This window comes from Triturus cristatus, chromosome 10 (assembly GCF_964204655.1).
Source record: "Triturus cristatus chromosome 10, aTriCri1.1, whole genome shotgun sequence".
NCBI classification, from domain to species: Eukaryota; Metazoa; Chordata; class Amphibia; order Caudata; family Salamandridae; genus Triturus; species Triturus cristatus.
In genome coordinates, this window is record NC_140593.1 from 1,038,419,174 (window position 1) to 1,038,446,564 (window position 27,391).

The 27,391-nt window shown below is 45.4% G+C and overlaps 1 protein-coding gene across 2 annotated transcripts in view; it reads left to right on the forward strand.

Moving 5' to 3' along the window:
- Positions 1-27,391, forward strand: part of LOC146796500 (ATP-sensitive inward rectifier potassium channel 12) — a 292,095-nt gene that overhangs the window by 16,553 nt on the left and 248,151 nt on the right. Inside the window, exon 1 of one of the 2 annotated variants that reach the window (XM_085629118.1) lies at positions 17,659-18,261. The exons of the other annotated variant lie outside the window; for it this stretch is intronic. The gene's annotated coding sequence lies outside the window, so the exon portion shown is untranslated. Of the gene's footprint in view, positions 1-17,658; positions 18,262-27,391 lie in introns of those variants that run through there. 2 annotated transcript variants of the gene reach the window in all.

Consider the following 27,391-nt stretch of genomic DNA (forward strand, 5'->3'; position numbering starts at 1 on the left):
ACCAGTTGGTTTTTAATGTGAATTTTTTTAATTCTTTTAAAGATATCTGTGTTATATCTAAATAAAGATTATTATTATTATTATTAGAGCAATTGTGGACTTCAGCCAGGGGTTCCTTGTAAAGATTAATCAGGGTGGGGGAAAGAGAAGAACCTTGGGGAATGCCGATAGTGACCGGCGTCTGATCAGATAAGTCATGATTGATTAGGACTCGTTAAGATCTGTTTTGTAGGAATGAGCAGAACCATTTTAAGACAGTACCAGAGAGACCCATCCTAAGTTCTAAGAGGTTCAGGAGGGTTTTCATGTTTGATTTTGTCAAACGCTTTTGATAGGTCAAGAAGGATTAAAAGACAGGATTCATTATGATCCAATGAGGACCATGGAAGTTTCAGTACTGTGACCTAGTCTGAAACCAGATTGCAGGTGGTCAAGGAGTTGGTGCTGGTCAATGTGATTGTAGAGTTGTTGATGAATATATTTTTCCAGGAACTTGGCTAAGGTTGGGATACTCGAAATCGGGTGAAAATTGTTGGGATCAGAGAGGGCCGCGTCTGGCTTTTTAGGATAGGTGTACTTGTTAACTTTTTAGACAGTCCGGCATGGGGCTTTGCGTAAGAGAGGCATTGATAATTCTAGTCCATAGGGGCATCAGGAGGTGTGAAGTTTCCTTGAGGAATTGGGGGGGAGAGGGTCATTGAAATGGTTGGAAAGTTTAGCGGAAGACGGTAGTTTGGAGATGTCAGAGTCCTCAAATGTCTGGAAGATGGACCACGAGGAATTGTTTTTACCATTTAAGAGAAGGTTGCAAGAACAACCCTTGGTCTAGGTCCACTCCCCGCAGCTCTACTGTGCCGTTTCTTGCCTCCAGACCCCGACCTCCTCCTTGGGAGGTTCAAGGCTGCTGTCCGCTCCTGGGCCTGCTGCCCGCTCCAACTGGGACCAGACTGTCTGCAACCACCGTAACCTTTCTCAGCTGCTTTTTCCCTAATTTTTCCCTGTTGTGCCACTGTTATTGTGCCCATCTGTGTCTTGCTCAAATTCCACCACTCTTTTAATTTTCTCGTGCCTGCCTGTTCCTTTCGCTTTTCGCCGCTGCTGCCCCTGCGACCCTCCCCCCGGAATTCCCCCACACCCGCCTCCCAGCCTCTCCTCCCTCCCACCACCCTTACTTATTGGAGGCCGATGCGCGGTTGCGCAGCGGACGCGCGCAGCGTGTGCGCAGCTGGGGCGCCGAAGGCAAGCCCATCTGCACCCATCCGTGACCCGACCGCAGCAAATGCCAGGAACCCTGGACCTCCTACTACTCATCGCTACGACACCACCACCCTCCTCGCACTCAACCCTGGAAGACTTAGAGAATGACAACAGGCCTCGCCGAACACGACCCACGGCCAGTTCTCTTGCCTCCACTGCCGCCAGACCCTCACCCCCACCCGGGCCTCCAACACCGCCGACGCCAGCATCGGCGGCACCTAAAATGCATCCTCCTCAACGTACGCTCCATACACAAACACGCCATGGAAATCTGGAACCTACTTGACTCTCTCTCGCCCAACATCGCCTTCTTCACAGAGACCTGGACCAACGCATCCTCTGCCCCCAACATCAGCACCGACATCCCAGACGGATACAAGATCCAGAGGAAAGACCGCCCCAACCACCCAGGAGGGGGCCTCACCATCGCCCACAAGAGCACCCTCCGCCTCACAACCTCCAGCGAAGCTTCCCCTCCGCCGAACACCTGCACTTCCAGATCCAGACCACCCCCAAAGCCACACTCCGAGAAACCCTAGTCTACAGACCCCCTGGCCACCAAAAACCCTTCACAACCACCATCCCCGACTTCATCGCATCCCACGCCATCGCCTCAACAAACTACATACTCATTGGAGACCTGAACTTCCACCTCGACAACCCCAGCGACCCCAACTCCACTATCCTTCGTGACAACCTCGTCAGCATCGGACTTAAACAACTCTTCAACACACCGACCCACAGAGCAGGACACACCCTCGACCCCATCTTTACGGCAGGAAACAGCGTCCAATTCAGCCACACAACGCAGCCGCCATGGACTGACCACCACTGCGTACATTACCATCAACAAACCCAAGGCACCCAAACCAGCCCGACGCCAACCACGAAGGAACTGGAACAAGATTACCGACGAGCAACTTAACTCCATCCTCAGCCGAGACAACAACACCTGGGCACCCGATGCAAATGACGCAGCCAGAGAACTCCACACCTGGATCAGAAGAGCTCGCTCCGCTATGCAACCCCGACAGACAACGCCCCAGAAAAGCTGCCTGGTTCACCACCGCTCTCCAAGAAGCCAGACACACCTGCAGATGCCTGGAGAAGAACTGGAGAAACACCAAGACAACCGAAAACCACACCATCTACAAGGAAGCCATGACGGACTACCACAACCAGATCAGAGCCACCAAGACGAACTTCATCCACAACAAAATCCTGGCCAACTCCATCAACTCCAAGGAACTTTTTAGTGTCATTCAAGAACTCACCCACGCAGCAAGCTACAGACATCGCCCCATCCCAAGACCTCTGCAACAAGCTTGGAACCTATTTCCACCTCAAGATCAAAAACCTCTACGACAACCTCATTGACCATCCACCAGGTGCCACAGACAGCCTCCCGCCCTCCAGAAATACCAGCCAACCCGCCATCTCCAACTGGATACCGAACACGGCCGAAGACACCACCTCTACCATGAAAAGCATCCACTCAGGAGCCCCCACTGACCCCTGCCCCCCTCACATCTACCACAGAGCCGCGGCCGCCATCGCACCCGAACTACAAAGCACCATCAACACCACCTCCAAAACAGGCACCTTCCCAGACGACTGGAAGCGTGCAGAATTCAGACCTCTGCTCAAGAAGCCCACAGCTGACCCCACCGGCCTCAAGAACTATCGGCCCATCTAGCCCCTCCCCTTCGCAGCCAAAGTTGCAGAGAAAACAGTCAACAGGAAACTGACACGATTCGTTGAAGAGAGCGCAGTCCTCGACCCGTCCCAATCCGGAATCTGAAGCAACCACAGCACAGAGACCGCCCCACTCACCGCCACAGATGACATCCGCACCCTCCTGGACCACGGCCACTCCGCAGCCCTCATCCTACATGACCTATCAGCGGCCTTCTACACCGCCTCCCACCGCACACTAGTTGCCAGATTACACGACGCAGGCATACAAGGAACAGCCCTGGACTGGATCCGATCATTCCTCACCGGAAGAAGCCAAAGGATCAAACTCCCACCTTCCTTTCCGACCCCACGAAAATCACCTGCGGAGTCCCACAGGGCTCATCCCTGAGCCCCACCCTCTTCAACATCTACATGGCCTCATATCACTGCATCAACGCCTGCATGAAAGGCCACACATTGCAGCTTCTTCCCTTATTGTCTCACTAGAGGCAATTCAAATTATTTGAGTATCGACTAACCAAGTACAAACTGTGTACGACCCACCTCAAACACCCATCTTCAATATTTTGTTTTATATTTTGCAACCAGCTAGGCAGTCGAATGCCAGAGTATCAAGGTGAAATAAAGGACCAGCACAAAAATACTACACCACTTTATTGATGGCTACTGTATATTGAAGAAGCGTATGCATCTGGAAGTGTAGATTCACTAGTCATAACTCCATATCTATGTGCCTTGACAATATTTACATTTCCCTAAGGTATTTTTTAGGCCTGCTTGCATAATGTGCATCTGTTTTAATTGATCCTAAGACACAACATAGGGAAGCTTACAATGACATGATCTGTTCTGGGGACAAACATCAGACTTCTGTTTCTAGTAGCTTCAACAACCACTAAAATATTCAACTGGACTTGTTGCCCCACTTAATACTAAATATGCAAATCATCACCAATGAAATTGATGATATGCAAATTCGCCTCATAAATAAAACATTGTTGGTATCCTGAAAATCTGTCTGGAGTTTATTAGATGGTGAGTCAACAAAGCCTGACCTTTCCATTCTCAAAATACGCATCATCCTATAAGAATTTACGAGAAGTCTCTCATCAAAAGTGGATCCTTAGCGGTAGTTACAGAACTGAAATAAAGTCATCCTTGCCTCCTCTATTCTTCTACCACTCCAGCTTCCAGGCCCTAACCACCGGCCTTTTTGTCATCCTGTTCCTGCAGTGGCATTAATGCAATGCACTTCTGGTATAAATGGGAGCTGGTACCTCCTTTGCAGCGGTTTGTCTTTATTAAAGATGTAATTAATGACTCATTGGTGGGTTGCTAGAATCCCAGAACAGGCTGCCTGTGGAAAGAGAACATACCATATATCTCAGCGCTGAAGGCATTGGAAGCACATTACAGTGTTTGTGTTTTTAAACACCTCACCCTGTCCTAGAGTATAAATGGGGATTCAAAAGCTTCTCCTGCACAGTATTTCCACCAGGCATAGTGTGGGGGAAGCACAAAGATTCCTGCCCCCAGAGTAGATTAGACAGTTAGTGTTGATGTCTGGAAGTGGGTCTGCAGCTCCCTGACAAATTCCTCACCTGAATCAAGATGCATCAGCTGAGGGTCAAGGGTCATGAATCTAGTGGGGAAGAAAGATGGGGGAAGCTGGCATCGGCTTCTCCTACCACTTGTAAGGAGTGACATATTAGACCTCCATCAGGTTAACTCGACGCCTCTCATAAGCAATAAATCCATCTTAATTATTTATTTAGATGACCTTTAATGTCAGTGAACAAAGACAATATTGCTGCTCTGATCCTCTGGGTGCTGTTAGCGCCCTTCGGTGTTATCAATTGATCATCTACTTGTCCAGCACAGTCCAGGCCGTGCAGGGTTGGATTTAGAGACATGGATCTAGTCTGGGTTAGATCATTTCTATCAGATAGAACACCTACTGGTTTTCAATGTTCGTTACCTCCATTGGTTCATCATTCACCGTCTCTTTTATGGATTATGTCCACAGCACAGGAATTCTTGAAGTAAATTCACATAATACCTTTTGTAATGAGCCGATTTTCGCCCCATGTACGTTGACTCTAGATAGATTTGTGAGAGAAAAAAATACCTGGAACAGAAACCATCATCCAGCAGCTATTAGTACTTGGAACCCCAAATTCCATTGAAATCTGTTATTGTGTGTTTCTCACATGGCCCGTTGTCGTTTACACTATGTTAGCCTATTCATGCATGTTGAAGGTCACTTTGGTTTTGCACATGTTACTACTTATCACGCTTGCTATTGTGCCACATTGTGTTTTCACACAGAACCAGCTTATGTTTTCACATTTTATTCTTCTCCTGGGATTCCTGGGAACAGCCTAGGCATGGCCAAACAACCATTCTCTCTGGTCAGGCACTAGCACCTAGACATAATAAAAGAATATAGCTGCTGTTTTGAATACACATATCTTGACATGTAACTAGGGAACAAGGTTCTGGAAAACAACAGACACAGAGAGCGAAGGTCCGAAGACAAGAGTGCTGCGTCAGCTGAGATGTAGAACATCCACCTATTCATGCTAAGGGGTTTGCCACTGAACCCAGAGATCTATATTTTATAACCACTTCGCTTCCGTAGTACAGGAGGATTTATGCAGATCTGTCAAATAACTTTACAGGGCTCTTTATTGCATATGGTTTGTTAGCCATCCTGATTACATTATCGACATACATTTGTTTTCTAATTGTGGCACAATTATTGCATCCTAGAGCGCGATAGTTTAAATAAACATTGTAAACTTCCTTCCTGTCTCTTTTTTATCTTATTGTGGACAAGTACGAGTGAGAGAGCGAAAGGGTGTGTCCTGTAACCGCGATCCCTGAGAGGGTCGAGAGTGTTGTGTTCTGGGGTGCCAAATCTCTCTTCTCACTGGAAAGGTTGGGAGGGCAAGTGAGGCACTGTAGGTAATCGAGCTCTGGCTCATAGCTACTGAGGTAGCATGGTGACTCAGTCCCTACATACTGATGTTCTGTGGTGGCAAGCATGGTTCTGTTCCTGAGCAGAATATCGCAACAGTGTTTTCCTGAGTTCACTGAGTATTGCTCTGGCAGGCTCTTTCCTCATTGGTGGAAGCTTCCAGAATCTGGCTTTTTTCACCTTAAAATGTATTTTTTCTTTATAGTTCCAAAGGCACAAGGCTACCACTGATTTGACAGATCGTGATCAGCCATTGCAAATGGAGTCTACAGCAGTCATCCTTCCTATTGGATGTGAGGGCTCAAGCATGTAGAGGCACAGGGTATCACTTAAACCGCTCATTGAGCAGACATTGCACTTGTACTGAAAACTTTACATTGGCCTCCAGTAGAGACGTGGGATCCATTTGTCTAGCACATTACAACTTGCATGACCAGAGACCTCCTTTTTTGCAAATACAGATCTAACTGGAAGACCGTGGTCCTCTTCCCCATGGTGTATCAACACTCTAGTGTAGATCTAACTTGCATGGGTGGGTACTCTGTGATGGGACAGATGATTCTTGTCAGTACTATGTTGCTCATGCTTTGTGCACATGATGATGTGTAAGGTATTAGAGTTCTAGTAAATGTTTATAAGAGTTGCTTAGATAGAAATTGCAGAATATTAATATTTACAAAATACCTTGTAGGGACACAAGAGTCAAGTGTCACAGTGTTGGTGAACATATATTTAAGATATTCATCTCTTGCAAGTTTAGTTACAGGAATGACAAGTTCCACATCAAAGTACTCAGAGTCAGTTACACAAATATATAGCTACGGCATAACCATTCACTGTTACAGTTAGATGCAGGACTTTCATGAAAAGTTACTAGAGATAGCTCCTTAACTTTAGACACGCACTATGCCTTTCAGACATCAGTGACCAGCAGAAGTGATGAATCAAAATGGTGTAGGTTCTCTGTTTTCTCTGTTATTCCATTCCCCGTCTCCCACTGATGCCCCTCATGTCCCTATCTATGTGGTCACTGGTTGACAGGTGAGGAACGAAAAAGGGTATTACTCCAGTTGGATCAAAAGCACAAGGTTAGTGCATTCTAACATGTGCTAACTGGTGTATCATAGGCAGTGTTTGAAATGGAAAAATAGAAGTGCAGGTACCCTGTACCAGAGTACCTGTATGTTTCAGAGGAGTGCTGTACTCTCCAATTAAAGCTATTATGTCTCTCTTGAGAAGTGCAAGTACTCTCCCTCTCAAAATAAAAAAATGCTGGTTTTCAGTACCGGACAGTACTGCCCATTTAAAGCAAATATCATAGGTATTGTGAGTTGTGCATATGGGAGCTTAGGCTATGAAAAAATATAAAAGTGCACTATTAAAAAACTAGAATGTGGTATGAGGGTACTGTGGGTGTGCTAATTGTACATTTTGTAATTTGGAAAGTCTGCATATTCTTGACTTTATGTATATATGAAAGCAGAGCTAGCTGGACAATTATGAAATCTGAAAAGTGATAGTTGCGACATTATCGAAAATAGCATATATGTCCAGACGTGGGTTCCGGGTAAGGGTGGGCGTAGTGTGTGTAGTGGGGCTACACGGAGTGCCACGGAGGCGAAAACAATCTCCGCACACTCTGCACACTCCGCATAGCCTCACCACCCGCCACCCTCCTCCCTTCCACCCGTGCATGCGCAGTTTTGATGAAGAAGTCGTGATGAAGGAGGAAGAGGGAGCCCCGGGACGCCGCAGCTAAGGTAAGCCGTTTTCCTTACTTTTAAATTGTTTTTAAAGCTTGCAATTTAATTGTTGATAGGGCGGGAGGGAGGCGGGGGCTGGTGTCAACTCCACTCTGCTGCGGAGTGTGTGGGGTGCTGCCTACTCCACCTATTCGCAAAGCAGTAGGCAGCACTCCATACACACTGTGGGCGGAGCGGAGCTCTGCGCCCACCCTTAGTCTCAGGCTCACTGGCTCCCGAGCTCACTGTTCCACTGGACTTAAACCAGTCTGGGTGGTGAGGGATGATATCCTGAAACCGGTCACAGAATGCTTGTTTCTGGCCCAGGGGGGACCTGGCTTGGCAGTTTGGGTTGGATTGTTCCCATGAGGAGCAGGGTCAAGACTGATTTGCCTATGGCTGGGTCTAAACAGGGATGGCATGGTGAGCAAAAGAACAATGGATTTACCCAGATTTCTTGACTGCGGTGAATGGTTGATTTGTTCTGCATTCCGTCCATCAATTGTGTGTCTTTTACTTTTAGAAAGTTGGCATTTTCTTGCCTTTGCCATTTTGTGCCTGCAGCCTGTCTCTGGTCATGGCGTGTAGCTGACAGTTGGACTTTATGTATTCCTCCTAGACATGAGACACACAAAGGGTGATTGGAGGCTGCTTGCAACAAGTCTAACCACTGGCAATAGCTCGGGTAGCACTCCAACCCATAATTATTTTGCTTACCATGCCAACTCAGTTTGGACCCAGCCATATGCAAATCAGTCTTGACCCTGTTCCCCATTGGAACAGTCCAGCTCAAACTGCCAAGGCAGGTCCTCCTTGAACCAGAACACAAGCAAACCAGGACCAGTTTTGCCCTAGTTATAAGCTCTACAAAAGGGGGTGGTGATGGACGGAGTATCAGAACCAATCAAACACTCACACCCAGTCAACAGATCTGGGTTTGATCCATCACTGTTCTTTAGCCCAGTCTGCCACCCCAGTTCAGACATGGCCATATGCAAATCAGTCTGACCCTGTGCCTCATGGGAACAGTCCAGCCCGAACTGCCAAGCCATGCCTTTCCTGGACCGGAAACAAGCTTCCTAGGACCGGTTTCTGGCATTTCAGCCGTCTTCAGCCAGGCTTGCTTGAATCCAGTGGCAAAGTGAGCAAGGGACTCACGTCTGAGCATACCCTGCCAACTTATGGCGAACAAAGCGGTACAAAAGGGGGTGGTGATGGACGGAGTATCAGAACCAATCAAACACTCACACCCAGTCAACAGATCTGGGTTTGATCCATCACCGTTCTTTAGCCCACTCTGCCACCCCAGTTCAGACATGGCCGTATGCAAATCAGTCTGACCCTGTGCCTCATGGGAACAGTCCAGCCCGAACTGCCAAGCCATGCCTTTCCTGGACCGGAAACAAGATTCCTAGGACCGGTTCCTGGCATTTTAGCCGTCTTCAGCCAGGCTTGCTTGAATCCAGTGGCAAAGTGAGCAAGGGACTCACGTCTGAGCATACCCTGCCAACTTATGGCAAACAAAGCGGTACAAAAGGGGGTGGTGATGGACAGAGTATCAGAACCAATCAAACACTCACACCTAGTCAACAGATCTGGGTTTGATCCATCACTGTTCTTTAGCCCACTCTGCCACCCCAGTTCAGACATGGCCATATGCAAATCAGTCTGACCCTGTGCCTCATGGGAACAGTCCAGCCCGAACTGCCAAGCCATGCCTTTCCTGGACCGGAAACAAGCTTCCTAGGACCGGTTCCTGGCATTTCAGCCGTCTTCAGCCAGGCTTGCTTGAATCCAGTGGCAAAGTGAGCAAGGGACTAACGTCTGAGCATACCCTGCCAACTTATGGCAAACAAAGCGGTACAAAAGGGGGTGGTGATGGACGGAGTATCAGAACCAATCAAACACTCACACCTAGTCAACAGATCTGGGTTTGATCCATCACCGTTCTTTAGCCCACTCTGCCACCCCAGTTCAGACATGGCCATATGCAAATCAGTCTGACCCTGTGCCTCATGGGAACAGTCCAGCCCGAACTGCCAAGCCATGCCTTTCCTGGACCGGAAACAAGCTTCCTAGGACCGGTTTCTGGCATTTCAGCCGTCTTCAGCCAGGCTTGCTTGAATCCAGTGGCAAAGTGAGCAAGGGACTCACGTCTGAGCATACCCTGCCAACTTATGGTGAACAAAACGGTACAAAAGGGGGTGGTGATGGACGGAGTATCAGAACCAATCAAACACTCACACCCAGTCAACAGATCTGGGTTTGATCCATCACCGCTCTTTAGCCCACTCTGCCACCCCAGTTCAGACATGGCCATATGCAAATCAGTCTGACCCTGTGCCTCATGGGAACAGTCCAGCCCGAACTGCCAAGCCATGCCTTTCCTGGACCGGAAACAAGCTTCCTAGGACCGGTTTCTGGCATTTCAGCCGTCTTCAGCCAGGCTTTCTTGAATCCACCCCCCCCTTTTGTACCGCCTAGTTATAAGCTCATCAGCTGAGTACAGATTGGTTCCAGTTAAGGGTGGGTGAAAAATTGTGCTCCGCTGGTGGAGTGCGCAGAGTTTTGCCCACTCTACTTTCTGCTTGGAGCATGAAGTTCCGGAAAAACTCCACCAACCGTTTTTTCTTGTGCGCAGCTCATCAAAGTTCAGTTGACGAGCACAAGCAAGAATTTGAATCCCCTATTGTGATTTTCGGATGCTAGAGCTCCTACTGGGGAGATTTCTCAACGTCGGCAGTAGTAGCATGTCACAACCGTTCACATTGAGAAAGCTGCCGCACAAGTAGAAAAATCTACTCAAGCGGCAAAGAAAGGCAGCATCCTCTGGCGCGCCACGTGATGCCATTCACCCTGATTTTACAGCTAGCGGTAAAAATAAGCACGAGCAGCTCAATGCGCCAAATCTGCCCCCCTCACAGAACTCCACGGAATCTCACAGAGTTTTTATGTAACTCTGTGGAATTCTGTGGGGGGAAACTTCACAAGTTCTTCCCACTCCTAATTCCAGTGACACAGTGAGCACAGGACCCATGTCTGGGCATCCCCATGCCACTTAGGGCGGTACATGAAACACACAAAAGGTGATGGGAGGCCTCTTCCTCCTAGGCAGTCACACACACTGGGGAGCTTAGGTGTGATTGTATGGGCCACCACTTACAAGATGGGTGGGAGGAGGTCAGCTCAGCCCCACTTACACTTGAATAGGCTGTGGTGTGTCTCTATGCAAAGGGCTGCATACCCCATGTAGGTAGTCTGAAGTCCAGGCCAGGAAGGCAGGGCATCTGTGCACTTAAACGCATGCCTCTAGAAGCTTCTCCCCACTTCAAAGGCACAACTGTGTATAAAAGAAGGACCTTAGACACCAACTCTTCAGTACACTTCTGGACCGTTGGATGCTCTGCCAGGAAGAATGACAGCTGGACTGCTATAAGGACTGCCACTGTGCTGGACAGCTGCTCTTAAGAAACTGCTGCCCTGCTGTGATGACCTGCTTCCCTATTGCCTGGGGAAGAAGACCTGGACCAGCAAATTCATCTTGAATCCAGGACTCCAGAGTGACTCCAAGGGCTAGTCTGCTGGCCTCCTGATCTGAGCCTCAGGGACATAAAAGGCTCCCCAAGTATCTCTTGAACCCAGCTACAAGTTCTTGACCTCCAAGTGGCGCCTCCAAGTTCTAGGACCCTTGGTGCAGCTCACTGGCTCTTTAAATCAAACTTTTTGGCTCTTCCCGACCGTGAACACGCCCGCTCGCAGCGGAACTGCGCCGCTTGAACTGAAAATGAGTGCAAGCTGCCGCCAGACTGTCTCTTCGCACAGCAAACACTGATCGCCCACAGAGGACTGCCAACACAAAGGTCAAGCCTGCTCCATCCATGATACCTGGCCTGCTCTTTGCACCAGACTGGCCACCGCCAATGACGCTCTCCTTGCTCGCTGTGACCCTTTCCAACACGAATGGCACTCTTGGCCCAAAACTTGAGATGGTAAACTGTCTGCACCTGGACTACTCTGGGACTGTATCCGATCCCCGCTCCATCACAGCTGGCCTGAACTTTTTACTTTGATCTGGTCCAGTGGAACCAGTTACCTGCAGTTGGGACTTTATGCATGTAGGTGCTATTTTTCACATTATTCTTTATAAATTCAAAACGCCGGTTTCACAAATTATTTTTGTTGTTTTGGCCATATTTTATTCATTGCATTTTGCTCTATTTTCCTAACCTGGTGTGGGATCTTTTTGTACTGTGCTTTCACTGTTTTACTGTTTGAGGTTTTGCACAAATACTTTTCACATTGTCTCTAACATAAGCCTGACTGCTTTGTGCCAAGTTACCACAGGGTTGAGCACAGGTTAATTTGTGGTTTGCTTGTGTCTTACCCTGACAGGGACTGTGGGTGCTGCTTGATTAGGGCTCACATCCCAGTCAACTAACAACCCACTTTCTCACACAGTGCAAAAGACTTTCACGGCAAAGTCAAAGGAAATGTTCCGCTCTAAAGACCCTCTCAACAGTGCATCACATTCTGGTACATTCAATCAAAATGTAACCCGTAATGTGCAAACTGCGGAGCTTTCAGACTCTACTGACAATGTATTTATTGAAAAGAATGTTAAAAGTATTGCAAGCCGCAGAACCTCTCATGTACTAGACTTGGTTTACCACGCAAATCTCTGTTTAGGTAGTAATCAAATAAATATCCCTGCAAACGTACACACTGTGTCACCTTGGGATATTTCATTCTGTCAGCAGGATCATATAACTAAGGTACACCAGTCTGGCCCTACTCTTAGGCACCAAGGGTTCTCATTTAAGGGTGCAATGCTTGACTCAGTCAACCCGGAGCACTAGTATTCTCTCCCAGACCTATTGGCGGAGTACTTTACAGAATGTGGGTCAGAGGATGAGGATGAAACAGATCATTCTGATCCGAGACTAAAGACTGTCCTAGAGACAGGAAATGTGGCCCTGTGGAAAGGGGTGTTCAGGATGCCATCTGTCAGAAAGGGACCATGAAGAAAATGAGACAAGTTTCAAATAGGATTATTCTGCCTCACATTTCACCACACCAGATGAGCACAAGCAAGGTCGATTAGAGTTGTCGAAACACAATACACAAACCTGCTCTGAGTTCAATATATAAAGTAGTAGTCACACAATAAGAAAAGAGGACAGAGAATCCAGCTGTTAGATTTGCAACCTGATCTGTTAAGAATATTCTGAATCTAAAGTAAGTTGAAAGATGTGCAACGGAATCTCAGAAGGCAGTTGTACAAGCAACTGTCCAAACTGAAGAACCAGAGAAGCGTCTGGTTGATGTCCAGTAAAAATTGGAGGACTTTGAAAACAGACAAGATCATAATAACCTACAAGTGTTTGGGATCATTGAAGATGTAGATTGAATTGTTAGAAAAGTTCTCTTTCAAAACGTTTTTCCAGACAGCACTCGAAAGTTGCAAATGGAAATACAATTAGCCCATTGAATCCTGTTAATGCTCCTTCAACAAAGACAAGATTCTCATCAGAATGCTCACCCTAGAGCAACTTCTTGTTACACTTGCAATTATATGGCAAATATGGCAAAGCACGTCCTAACACTTCTGTCTCAACTGACGGACACTCCTTTTTGTCCATCCAGATTTTTGTCATTCCACTGTTGAAAAAATATTTTGTTTAGGCCAACAAATAAATCCTTTTGAAAGTGTTGTTACTCAGGCTTTCCTCTGAGAACCAGCAAAGGTAGAGGTAATTAAAAATGACCAGGCTTATTTTTTTACAAAAGCTCAAAGAAAAAGAGTTTTATGATGCCTGCTATTCAAAATAATTAAAATGTTCTAGTTCAAGGAGAAGGGAAGCCTTTCACTTTTTACATAACCCAACGTAGAGTTAAAACCCAAATTTTCTATCTTGGGGAAATGTTTAGGGATGTTCAGACATATTTGGTAAATGTATTATCAAGAATTGACATGAATATTTGGGTGTGAATATTTAGCATTGATCACTAGTTAATTGAGTTAATTAGGCTTTAAAAACATGACATAAGCACCACTAGGGTTAGAACTAAAATGATCATTGGAACTGACTCAGTGACAGGGAGAGTGGGTTTTTACAGCGCTCAAATGGCTCCTGGAGAGAAGCTTAATGGAGGGTGTTTTTCCTCTGTGGCACACAAGGGGAGCTTGGAGTGGGCCTGCACACAATATGGTGGTGTGTGATAGCAGAGTTCACTTGGGAGTGCAGCTCACAAAAAAAAAGAAAATTATATATATATTTTTTTACACAGAGCACTAAAGAAAATAGAGACTACACTCCAAGACCGTAGCAGCAACAGTGTTTAGTGTGTATCCATGAAACACAAATTAGCTTCAAGGACAAAAAACTGTTGAGTCAACTTCAGTGCCAGGTCTTAGCAGCCACTATGCAGCTTGTGTCCATACATTGGGTATATATGGTTGGTCGTTTAAGGCCCTGGCAGGCTATACATAGCTCAGCTGACTCCAAGGGTAGATGGGCAGTTATTCAAATACAGCAATCATTGCTGGTTGCAGCTCCAAATTGGATGACACCTGTTTCTATGACTGATTATTGATCAAGTTTGCTAGCTGAGAATGGCATATTATTAATGGAGGGAGACTTTAATTGTTCATTAGACAATTCAAACTAATCTTACAAAAGCCCTGGTCAGCACAGTATGAAACTGGTAAGGGCTTATATTTTATAGTTAAATCTTAACTCTAGTTGACTGCTGGAGATTTTGAATAAAATGCAACTTGGGTATACATTTTATTCATATCAACATAAAAATATGCTCATATTGACACGTTTTAATAGCAAAAGAACAAACACAATATGCTAGCATATATACCTATTCCATAGTGTCATCCGACTATAACCCACTTTTAATGGTGTACACAACTAAATACATTTAGAGTTCAACTGCTAGCTTGTCTTTTAAAATAACGAGACTCCTTGACCCAGCCTATATTGAAATGATTCATGGCTGGACCACTGAGTTTACAGCTCCTAACCAAAGAACTAGAGCACCACATTTAATATGGGATGCCTACAAGGCAGGGGTTAGAGGCACGACACCCAGCTGTTCAATTGCAAAAAGAAGCTTGTTGCTGTAAACAAATGACACAGAGTTATCAACCTGGAATTTAAACACTCTCAGGCTATTATTAACTACAATCACACAGAACCTCTTGTCAAGCAAGAGCTGGTAGTCACCAGTACTGCCTGTTCTAAAGGAACACCATGAGCAGTCGGCTAGTTTATATATATATCTAAACAACAATGCACAAACAAATACATCAAGAAAGTGGCAAAGTCTATCTTTAAAAACAAGGGACTAGACCACTTGCAATGACTTTAAAACTATTAAAAATGCCCATGGTGCTATCATCACTCAGGATCGGTGGTACTGTAGTTGGATTTCAACGTGATCAAAACTTAGAACCTGAAGAAGACGCCTTTCTGGAAGATCAAGCTTTATCTTGCCTGGAGAATACTGAATCAAAGGTTCTTCCTCAGGCTGAATTACTCAGTCTTGCACCCCCAATCGCTGAGGAGAAAGGAGTGTGGAAATTCCCTCACCTATTTCCGATGGGAAAGCAGCTTGTGAAGATAGTGCACCCCTTGAATTTTATAAAGTCTTTAAGTCTGACATTCCACCATTGATGTTGGCATTATTCTCAAATATTGTTAAGGTGTGATATGTTATTCAGTTTTGTAGAGTGCACCATCACCCGGGAGGGTACCTTGAAGAATATTCTAGAAGCTATAAATTACTCGCACTCCGCATACTCCTCAACAGTCATTAGACGGGAGTCATCAATTAATAAAATATAAAAATATTAAAGTCGACCTACTACAAAATCCAACGTTGAAGGATACTTTTTGGGACGCAGTATACTCCGTCGAGTTTATTTAACCTCTTCTGTGCCCATGACGAGATAGTCTCGTCATGGAGCACGGTCGCGCTGTGCCCATGACGAGACTATCTCGTCATGAACCCCACCCACTAATGAAACGCCCGGCACAGGAGGGGGAAAGGGCGTGGCACTGAAGGGGTTAAGTAGGGATGTTGCAATGACGCCCTCTGTCCCAGATGCAAGAACAAATGGGCTGACGTAATAGACATTTGTCTCATGGCTGTGTCTACATGAATTCAGGACAAAAATATTTAATATATTATGTTTTATTACCCATAAACCTGTATGACCATCAGACGAACTAATCTCATTCACATTTGATCAATTAATTCCAAAGGAAGTTACTCATGTAGTATGTGTCGCTATCATTGCTGTCAGACTATGATCTGCTACAGAACGGCTAACTCCATCCACCCTTGCCCAACAGTTTGGCAATTTTGGGCAAAGTATATGAACTTTTATGAGTTGAAGGTACCACGCTGTAGGCTAAAAGGGAGATGTAGTCAGGGATTTCAAAGGATTTGAGGCTCATTTGATAATTGGTCACGACCCAACATTTTTAATGTAATAATAAGCCATTCTCTACATTATGTGGCGTTCTGATAGTTGGGAACATTACTTTTTATCTATTGCACGTTAGATATTCGAAAATGATGACATGATTCAAATTGTGAATTTTATTAACCAGCTAATTTGTATCCCTAGCGAATTTTCAGTTTCAATAAAAAAAGAAGACCAGAGTTATAAACAAAAAACGGGGAGCTTCAAGAGTGAAATGGCACAATAGGTATAGAGCAGGAGTTGATTAAATTACAGTAAAGTAGAAAAATAAAGCATTAATTCTTCAAGTAGAAAATAAGCTTGGCAGAATTGCATTAAAGTGTTTCCCCCAAAACTACTGATATACTAATTATCTAGAAAATAAATTAATAAACGATAAACAATGAAAGAAGAACTTAAAAGAAAAAAGAATAAAAGAAATGTAAACTGATGACAAACTAAACAAATGAAAAAAAAAACTGGCAAACAAATAAGGAATAATACTTAAATAGAATAATGGATACAAATTGAAAATAATACACAAATATTGGGAAAATGTAAATAGGTGAAGAGTATTTCAAGGTTATACAGAACAAGTAGATAATCACATTCAATGAAAATCCTACCTGAAGCAAATAAAAAGCAAGTAATTAAAAACAAGGAACTTCCTGCTCTGAGCACAGGTCTACGGTGAAGAACTCGATGGGGAGATAAAGGGATAAGGAGACAGCGAATTTACATATAGGGAGGTATGAAGTGTGGAGCAATAGAGGGAAGAAGGGGGAAGAGGATGGGGCTGTATGAACAATATGGGGAGAGGAAGAATGGAAAACGAAGGTGGAGAAAAAAAACACTGGGATGCACAGAGGAGGAGAAAGCTAGGAGAAGGGAGGAGAAAGAAAGAAAGAAAGAAAGAAAGAAAGAAAGAAAGAAAGAAAGAAAGAAAGAAAGAAAGAAAGAAAGAAAGAAAGAAAGAAAGAAAGAAAGAAAGAAAACTAAAGAAAGAAAGAAAGAAAGAAGACCAAACCTAGAAAGAGTATTGGGAGAGATAACTTTGAAGATAGAAGGGAGGACATAGAGAAGGTACTTGATAGAAAAAGAAAGAGGAAAAGATAGGAAGCATAGTAATGAATGGAAGAAGAAGAAGAAGGAAATACGGTGAATAAAAAAGAATAAGTGGGGAACAGATTGAAAACTAAAGCAGAGAAAAGAAAAGTAGAAGGGTGTTATAAAACAGAAAGAAAGAGTTAGAAGAAACTAGGAAACTGTAGACAACAAGGTAAAACAGAAAAAAAGAGTAAGAAGAACCCAGAAAACTAGAAAAAATGTAAGCGATCCGGAATGGGAAAAGAAAGGAAAAGAGGAAAAAAGAAATGAAGAGAAAAAGGGTAGCAGAGAGGTGTGGGGATACAGGGATAGGAAGGGAGAGGAGGGGTCGAAGGAGGAAGAAGAGGGTGGACCTTGCAGGCGCAGAGACCCTGAAGAGCAGCGCAGAGAAAGTGCTGATCGCGGGGATTTGCCTGTATTTAGCAGAAGGGTCCCGGCGGCGGCTGCTGTTCGCGGGTAGAGGCGGGACGGAGGCGGGAGCGCAGACTCGTGGCCGCCGCTCCCCTCTGCCACTGGCTGCCGCGTGTGCGGCCCCGGGCGCTGTCTGCCGGCTTCAGTGAGGAGAGGAGCTGCGCGGGGGGCAGCAGAGCCGGGCAGTGAGCCAGCGAGAGCCCGCTCAGAGGCGGCAGCAGGTGGGCAGGGGCCTCCCCTCCCCGACTCCAGGTACGCACGGACCCACCGGAAGAGACCATGAGGCTGCACCTGGGAAGGGTGCCGGTGCCCCTCTACCTGCCCCAGCCCAGAGGGGACGAGAGCACCTGAAGGGGCGGGACTCCTGAGGCCCCCCACACTCACTTCTGGATCTTTTTTACAAGGACACAGGGCCTTATCTTTTCGAGGAATATTTGTGAATATGCTTATTTTTCCTGACTTGCCATGGAGGGGCCTGTTTTCGGCCAGAGACCGGAGGAATATTTTGGGGGGCAGGAGAGAGGCCAGACCCGGCAGATAACTGTCCTGGAACATACGTGGGTGCGCTGAACTCCGTGCAGTGAGAGGTAAGATGTCCCGCTGTCCGACGTGCCCGTGACTGGTAACAGGTGCATCACACCAAAGCACATAAAATAATAACAGGCATTGGTTTTACAGCAGAGGCAAAATAGGAGCTGAAAAGTTCATTTTCGGTGTTGTAGCCTCCATTCGGCACTGTGACCTAATCTCAGTTAGCAGGGCACGCTATTTAAAAAAAGACACAAAGTGTTCCCGCTCCAAATATCCCGGGATATTATTACGCGCCCTTAGCGCCTGGGATGAGTGTGCTGGGATATTATTACGCGCCCTTAGCACTCAGGGTGAGTGTGCGCTCCTTCCACAGTGGAGGCCGGCGGGGAGTCCGTTCTGTGCTCAGTAATTGTTGCTTCCAGTCGCAGCCCTCCCATGGTCCGCCTGACATTTTCTGCCTTCTGCCTGTGGTTTATGTTGCATTTTTTACTCTTTTCGTTGACGGTGTGTCCTCTGCAGGGCGCAGTGTGTGTGCGAGAGGGCCGGTAATTTCAACCTCACGCAGCTCTTTGCCGGCCATCACAGAATAGTGTTGTTTTTTTGGTGCAACAGAGTGTATACACACACGAGCAACATACGGAGAACACACACACAGGCACACGCACACACACACACACACACAAACTACGGTTCCCACGGCATTTCTATCACACACCGAGACACATATCTCACACAATCTACACACACACCAAATCCACTTAACCCACACACATACAAAATGCACACCGCAAATTACATCTCACAATGAAGCACATTCGCACCAGCACCCCTTAGTGCCCAGAACACAGCACAAGGTGGTACATCGCATACATACCTACATATGCTGATCAGCATCTCTTGCCCCCCCTCCCACTGACCACCCCTCCACTCTCCTACCCACACGCACCACAGCCGCATTGGCAAGAGTCTCAACCTCATGCCCAGGGGCAGCTAGAAACACGTCTCACTTGTCAGAGAGCCTAATTTTAAAGTGTCATCTCCTGCCTCTGAATCTCCGTACCATAAATTACCAGAAATGGGGCTATTTCTGTGCACGCAATTAACACCTGCTGCGAAGTATGAGAACTATTCTTAAAATGCAGATTTCATGCTGAGAAAAAGTGTTGTGGCAGTCAGAATTTGCGTCTCATCCGTTTCGACGGAGAAGGACCCCAAATCCAGTTTAATCTCTGCCCTCCTACCCCCTTCCCCCCCCCACCCACCAACCACATGTAATCGCGGTGGTCAGACACTTCTCGTGAAGTTTGACTCTCTGCAGGAGGTGGCAGTGCTAAACCCTCGACGGTAGGGGGCGCTAAAGCATGGAAGCCTTCATATTGCATTAGGCTCAGTTTCTAGCCACTGCGGTTTGAGCAGATAAGTGATAAGATTGGAACAGGGATGGATTGGGATCAAAAACTGGCCCCTGCACCCTAAAAAAAGCGGCCCACATTTGCGGATTGCGTCTTTTATCAAAAAACTGCTTCAGGGTTTTAAGTGTTATAAAAAGAACCAGAGGGTTTCTATAAAAGAGGCATGTTTTCGTAACTTCACTGAGACAAAAAGAAATGCTAATGTTGGCAGGACTCTTTGTGCACGGATTAGTTCACAATGGTAAACCACACCTGAATGTAAGTGAGGCCACCTCTGCTCAGGCCCCCTGCCCCATCTCAAGTGCATACATCGATGGGCCGGCCCAGCAAGAGATTGGGAGCGACACCTCCGCACGTTGGTTAAAGGCAGGTAAACAGGACCCATCTCCCTAAGGAAAGGCTGCTCAAGCCGCCACTGGGCCACTGGCGGCATCTGAACAGCAAAGACACAGCCCAAATCGCCTACCACTCTGGCCAAAAAAGCGGCCCACAGCTGCACCTCAGATACCGGCCCATTGCAGAGTGCCCACTTTACCAATCCGACCCTGGATAGGAAGATAAAGGCTTGTGCCACCCCGGGTCGGAGGGACTGAGGAAGAAACAGGGGCACAGAAGAAGCCATGAGGGAGGGGACAAAATTACATTCCCCACAAGCCAACAGTAAAACACTCTGTCTGGTGCCCTTGTGTACTAATGCCTTCAACTGCAGGGGCCTGAGTTTGTTACTATGGACACACGTGTGAATCACTGCATGTCCATTTTGCCTTTCATTTTTAGAAAGTAGATAAGGCACCATCGAGTTGTGTAACAATACACACCTGTATTTACATTTCGCTGCACCAAGAAACACCCTTTCAAGTGAAAATGCTATCAACATAATGCCTAGTGGTATGTGATGTTTGCCATTAGATCACATGTATTGCTTGTTGTGGTTGCTATTGTATTGCCTATTGTGTTTGTCATTGGATTACATCTATTGCCTGTGGTCTTTGCCATTAGATGAAGTGTATTGCCTGTGGTGTTTATCCTTAGGTCACATGTATTGCCTGTGGTGTTTGCCATTAGATCACATGTAGTTCCTGTGATGTCTGCCATTAGATCACATGTAGTTCTTGTGAAGTCTGCCATTAGAGCACATGTATTGCCTGTTGTGTTTGCAATTAGATCATGTGTATTGCCTGTGGTGTTTACATTTAGATCACATGTATTGCTTCATGTGTTTGCCAGTAGATCATATGTATTGCCTGTGATATTTACCATTAGCTCACAAGTAGTCCCTGTGGTGTTTGCCATTAGATCACATGTATTGCCTATGGTGTTTGTCTGTAGTGTTTGCCATTATATCATATATATTGTCCATGATCTTTGTCATTAGATCACATGTGTTGCCTGTTGTTTTTGCCATTGGATCACATGTATTGCCTGTGGTGTTTTTAATTAAATAACATGTATTACCTGTTTTGTTTGTCTGTAGTGTTTCTCATTAGATCACATGTATTGCCTGTAGTTTTAGCCATTAGATCACATGTATTGCCTGTAGTGTTTGCCATTAGATCACATGTATTGCCTGTAGTTTTAGCCATTAGATCACATGTATTGCCTGTGGTGTTTGCCATTAGATCACATGTCTTGCCTGTGGTGTTTACTATTAGATCACATGTATTGCCTGTAGTTTTAGCCATTAGATCATATGCCTTGCCTGTGGTGTTTGCCATTAGATCACATGTATTGCCTGTAGTTTTAGCCATTAGATCACATGTATTGCCTGTGGTGTTTGCCATTAGATCACACGTGTTGCCTGTTGTTTTTGCCATTGGATCACATGTATTGCCTGTTGTGTTTTTCATTAAATAATATGTATTACCTGTTTTGTTTGTCTGTAGTGTTTCTCATTAGATCACATGTATTGTCTGTGGAGTTTGCCATTAGATCACATGTCTTGCCTGTGGTGTTTACTATTAGATCACATGTATTGCCTGTAGTTTTATCCATTAGATCATATGCCTTGCCTGTGGTGTTTGCCATTAGATCACATGTATTGCCTGTAGTTTTAGCCATTAGATCACATGTATTGCCTGTGGTGTTTGCCATTAGATCACATGTATTGCCTGTAGTTTTAGCCATTAGATCACATGTATTGCCTGTGGTGTTTGCCATTAGATCATATGCCTTGCTTGTGGTGTTTGCCATTAGATCACATGTATTGCCTGTAGTTTTAGCCATTAGATCACATGTATTGCCTGTGGTGTTTGCCATTAGATCACATGCCTTGCCTGTGGTGTTTGCCCTTATATCACATGTATTGCCTGTAGTTTTAGCCATTAGATCACATGCATTGCCTGTGGTGTTTGCCATTAGATCATATGCCTTGCCTGTGGTGTTTGCCATTAGATCACATGTCCTGCCTGTGGTATTTGTCTGGAGTGTTTGCCGTTAGATCACATATATTGTCTGTGGCATTTGTCATTAGATCACGTCTTGCCTGTGGTGTTTACCATTAGAACACATGTATTGTCTTGGGTTTTGCCAGTAGATCACATGTATTGCCTGTGTTGTTTGCCATTAGATTACATGTTTTTTCCTGTGGTGTTTGCTATTAGATCACATATTTTGTATGTGATGTCTGCCATTAGATTATCCCTATTGCCTGTTGTATTTGCTATTAGGTCACATATATTGCCTTTGATGTCTGCCATTCGATCACGTGTATTGCCTGTTGTGTTTGCCATGAGACCATGTGTATTGCTTGTGATGCCTTCCATTGGATCCTGTGTGTTGCCCGTTGGGTGTGCCAAAAAAGCACATGCATTGCCTGTAATCTGTGTCATCAGATCACATTTATTGTCTGTGATGTTTGCCATTAGATCACATGTATTGCATGTGGATTTTGTCATTAGATCATATTTATTGCCTGTGATGTTTGCTGTTAGATCATGTGTTGCCTGTTGTGTTCACCATTAGATCACATGTATTGCCTGTGGAGTTGGCCATTATAGCACATGTAATGCCCGTGAAGTTTGCTATTAGATCACATGTATTGCCTGTTGTGTTTGCTATTAGCTCACATGTATGGCCTGTGGAGTTTGCCATTAGATCACATCTAGTGTCCGTGATGTTTGCTATTAGATCACGTTTTTTGCCTATTGTGTTTGTCATTAGATCACATGTATTGCTGTGGAGTTTGCCATTATATCACATGTACTGCCTGTGATGTTAGATCACATGTATGCCTGTTGTGTTTGCCATTTGAACATGTGTATTGCCTGTGGAGTTTGCCATTTTATCTAATCTTTGGCCTGTGGAGTTTGCCATAGATCACGTGTATTGCCTGCTGTGTTTGCCATTAGATCACGTGTATTGCCTGCTGTGTTTGTCATTAGATCACATGTATTGCCTGTGATGTTTGCTGTTAGATCACGTTTGCCTGTTGTGTTTGCCATCTGATCACATGTATTGCCTGTGGAGTTTGCAATTAGATCGCTTGTATTGCCTGCTGTGTTTGTCATTAGATCACCTGTATTGCCTGTGTGTTTGCCATCAGATCACGTGTATTGTTTGTGGAGTTTGCCATTAGAGCACATGTATTGCCTGCTGTGTTTGTCATTAGATCACCTGTATTGCCTGTGTGTTTGTCATCAGATCACATGTATTGCCGGTGATGTTTGCTGTTAGATCATGTGTTGCCTGTTGTGTTCACCATTAGATCACATGTATTGCCTGTGGAGTTGGCCATTATAGCACATGTAATGCCTGTGGAGTTTGCCATTAGATCACATGTATTGCCTGTGATGTTTGATGTTAGATCACATGTTTGCCTGTTGTGTTTGCCATTTGAACATGTGTATTGCCTGTGATGTTTGATGTTAGATCACATGTTTGCCTGTTGTGTTTGCCATTTGAACATGCGTATCGCCTGTGGAGTTTGCCATTTTATCTAATCTTCGGCCTGTGGAGTTTGCCCTTAGATCACATGTATTGCCTGCTGTGTTTTTCATTAGATCACATGTATTGCCCGTGATGTTTGCTGTTAGATCACGTTTGCCTGTTGTGTTTGCCATCTGATCACATGTATTGCCTGTGGAGTTTGCCATTAGATCGCTAGTATGGCCTGCTGTGTTTGTCATTAGATCACCTGTATTGCTTGTGGAGTTTGCCATCAGAGCACATGTGTTGCCAGTGCGGCCCTTCCTTCGCTCCTCTCTTGGCACAAGCAGCTCACTCATTCAGCAACTACAACGCTCTCACTTTTCACACAAATCGACACTTTCCCCAACTCTCCGTGACTGCATATAGGATGACGCACTGTACCCAAAGACGTGCAAACACACGGGCAGAGAAGGAATCTCTCGTTCGCTCTGTGCCAGCCTAGAAATGCATCTAAGTGTCAGGCTACTCACTACCTGTATCTCTTATGCCACCCAAAGGCTGCTTCAAGGTGCTGAAGGGGAGCCGACACGACACGGGAGGGTCCTATGACAGAGAGAGGAAGGGGACACGCTGATAGGCATGAACCTTGGGGCTTCCGCCCATATGTAAGTGCAACGCCAGCACCTGCATTTTCAGAGGATGCGCCAGAGAATAATGACGTGTTAGTGGGGTCCAGGGACTACCCAGGAAGCTTGTTTCTTACATTTCTCATGCTCATCCCAGCGCATGGCCGCAGGGTAGGCGCAAGAGGATGGTATCCCCTACCAGAACTGGACTACCAGAAGTGTCCCAATTTATTGCGCGAGTAGCGCACCCAGGCCATGTTTTCTGCTTTTCAATCTGGTACTTGTGGTCTGGAATTTTTAACGGGCAAAAACGGAACTACATGCCCCAGAATGCAACTCAAAACCTGGGCTGGATGTGGTACTCGTACATGGACCCTGAAACTCCAGAGCTCCGGCCTGCTATTCAGAGGCATGCTACGCCTTCCCATGTGACCCAGGCGGAGGGATGAGGATGTAGCAATGTCCTTGGGTTACCAGATAATTCTCTGTGACTCAGAACAACGTTTCCAGTCCTAGGCTTTCCTTTTACAAAGTATTTCTTTCAGATTCATTAGTCCGACTGGATCGGTTGAGCTGCGCCGAGACTACAATTCCCAGAATGCACTGATTATTTATACAAAATTCCAGTACTTGATAGTTGGGGTCGCGATGAAATGGATCATATGGTAATTCCACTCTCTAGTGACCCAGGTGGCGTCCAGTGGCGATCAGTGCGTTTGTGGTCATTGTATAAGATCGCACACTCTTCCAACGGGGGCCCTGGTCTCCAAGAATACTTTGTAAACTCCGCGACCCCGCCCCTCCCCACCATTCATTTATTAATGAGAAAAACACAGGAGGCGGCACTTCTGAGGCACTTAACTATCTGTACAGGAATCTGATGGACATAATCTACCGTTCAGTCCTATCAGGTCCACTGAAATTATATGGCTGTGGAGGTCGAATTTATGCGGAAGGGTTGACGGAAATTATGCGTCAAGAAAAGACAAATTGTGCTGCTTGATGTGCACTTTCTGACCAGTATTATTCCACTTTTGAGGCATGTTACTACGGCCTGGGCAATAGTTGGTCCCTTATTAGTACCAGTTAAACACCAGCATACTGCTATCAGAAACGGAAAAGTGCCCAGTAATTCTGTGCCAAGCGGTTTTTCTGCCAGCCATGGGTGGCACTTTATTTCTAGTAACTTTTGATCAGCTTGAGCTAGATAACAATCTCTCGTGTTGAAATCAGAAAATAATGCAAACGAGGGTGGATTACGTGGTAAATTAGCAAAATCCCAAATTATAATTAAAAAAAGCTGTGAGTGAAGATTGCTAAATTTGTGCCCAAAGAGGTGATGATGCTGTTTTACAAAATGGGTTGAGGGTTCACCCCAGTTTTAAGCTGCAACATGAAATGGCATTTTCAGGCCGGGTGGAGCGATTCTGTGTCTCATAAAAGCTGCATTTCTAAAGCTCTCTGATTATAAGTGCTTTGCACAGATGAGTTGGATGTGGAATTATTGTTGCACCGTCTAATCTGGTACTCATTTCAGCAGCCTTTCAGGAAAAAGGCGGAGTTGACCAGGATTTGAACTGTTGATCTGTAGGTAACACACATTCCTGAAGTAAATGCTTAACCCCTCTGTGCTTTATTAAATCGTGTGCACTTGGTCACCAGAAGAGACCAGTCGTGGACTATCCTTTTAAAACCATTGTTTGCAGGTGTTAGTTCAACTGGACTGAACCACAACTAAAACTCATAGAAAACACAGCTTCTGACTTTTGATTTTTTTTTTTATGAAAGTCTGGGACTTTAAACAAGGTGTTCTGGTCACACTGAGTGATCTGGTAACCGGTAGCCTAGGCTCAGTTCTAACTAAGACTAGACTCAGAGGAAAGGATGTGTCCTAACAGCTAGAGCAGTCAACCTCAAAGCTGTACGAGTCTCGGCAGGGACGCTCAACATCCTGTGATTCTGGGCAAATCACTTAATCTCCACGTGCCTAACAAAATGAATGTGTCCATCTGTAATGCGACTGGTGCTCATGTAAGGTGCTCTGATACCTTCAGGTCGAGTTTGTGCTATACAAAATCCCCCTCGCCCCCCTCCAAAAAAAGAAAACAAACATTGATGAAACCAATATATCTGCTAATAATGTGAAAACACATGCAGTGTTAGCACATTAGATGGCTACAAGGAAGGAAGCCAGCAGGAGTGTAGAAAGAGGGCTATTGGTGGAAAGTTGCTTGTGCAGTTCAATGCAAGCACTCAAGTGCACACTGAAGGATACAGCCAACAGGAGTAGGTGAGAGATACATTCTCCAATGAACTATAATAATATATAATCCACATTTGTAAAGTGCGAACAATCACCCGTAAGGGTCTCTAGGCACTGGGGCCGTCGGGAAGATTAAACAAGCTATTGTCCAGAGTCACATGGTGCTGGGCTAATATGCCGCCGGTCCCGGGGAATCGATCCGTGATCCCCAGATTCCAGCACCAGTCACCCTGGCCGCAGCGCCCCACCTCTTCCACTTCAGCCAAGCCATCCCGTATTTGAGTGTTTCACTTCACAAAGAAGTTTTAACTATACAAAGAAGCTGCCCTGAAGTCTGTCTAAAGTTCTGGAAATCTAAGACCACTTCTTGACTTCCTATGTGCTTGCTAGTCTAGAGTTGGAGGTGATGTATTCGGCTGCCTGCAAAAGCTGCGCAATAATGACATGGAGTCACCTGGTGATCCTGTTGATAGGTTTGTGCATTTTAGATTTTTTTAAAAAAAAATTCTATTACCTAGAACTGCTGAGGCATCACATATCAGTCACATAAAGAAAGTGACGTCACTACTGTTGAGATGTTTTTCAGTGGGAGACTGGTTGTGAAGGGGATGTGACTGAGTCCTAAGATGGCTGCTGCCATATCATTGTTGATTTGGTGGCAGCCAATCAGATCTCACAATGAGATATGTCAGCCCACAAATCCTCCACCGTGTGATATACAAAGTTTTTGAGCCTTAATTTCTCAAAAACAACTGAATGCATTTACAACAATTCACAAAAACACTCTTTCTGAACCAAGATCAAGCCTCCTGTTAAATTTGGTGCAAATCCATTCAGCGTTTTCGGCTGTAGCTGTGTCTAACGTTCTTATAGAAAAATGAATGGGAAATACATTTTTCTGCCCTCCACCCCCCAGCTTGACGTATTTCACCAAAAACATTCCAGTTAGGGTCCAAAGAATTTTTTTGGGGGGATAAGTTTTCGGAAAATGCGCCAAACTTTGCCAAAGATACAAGCA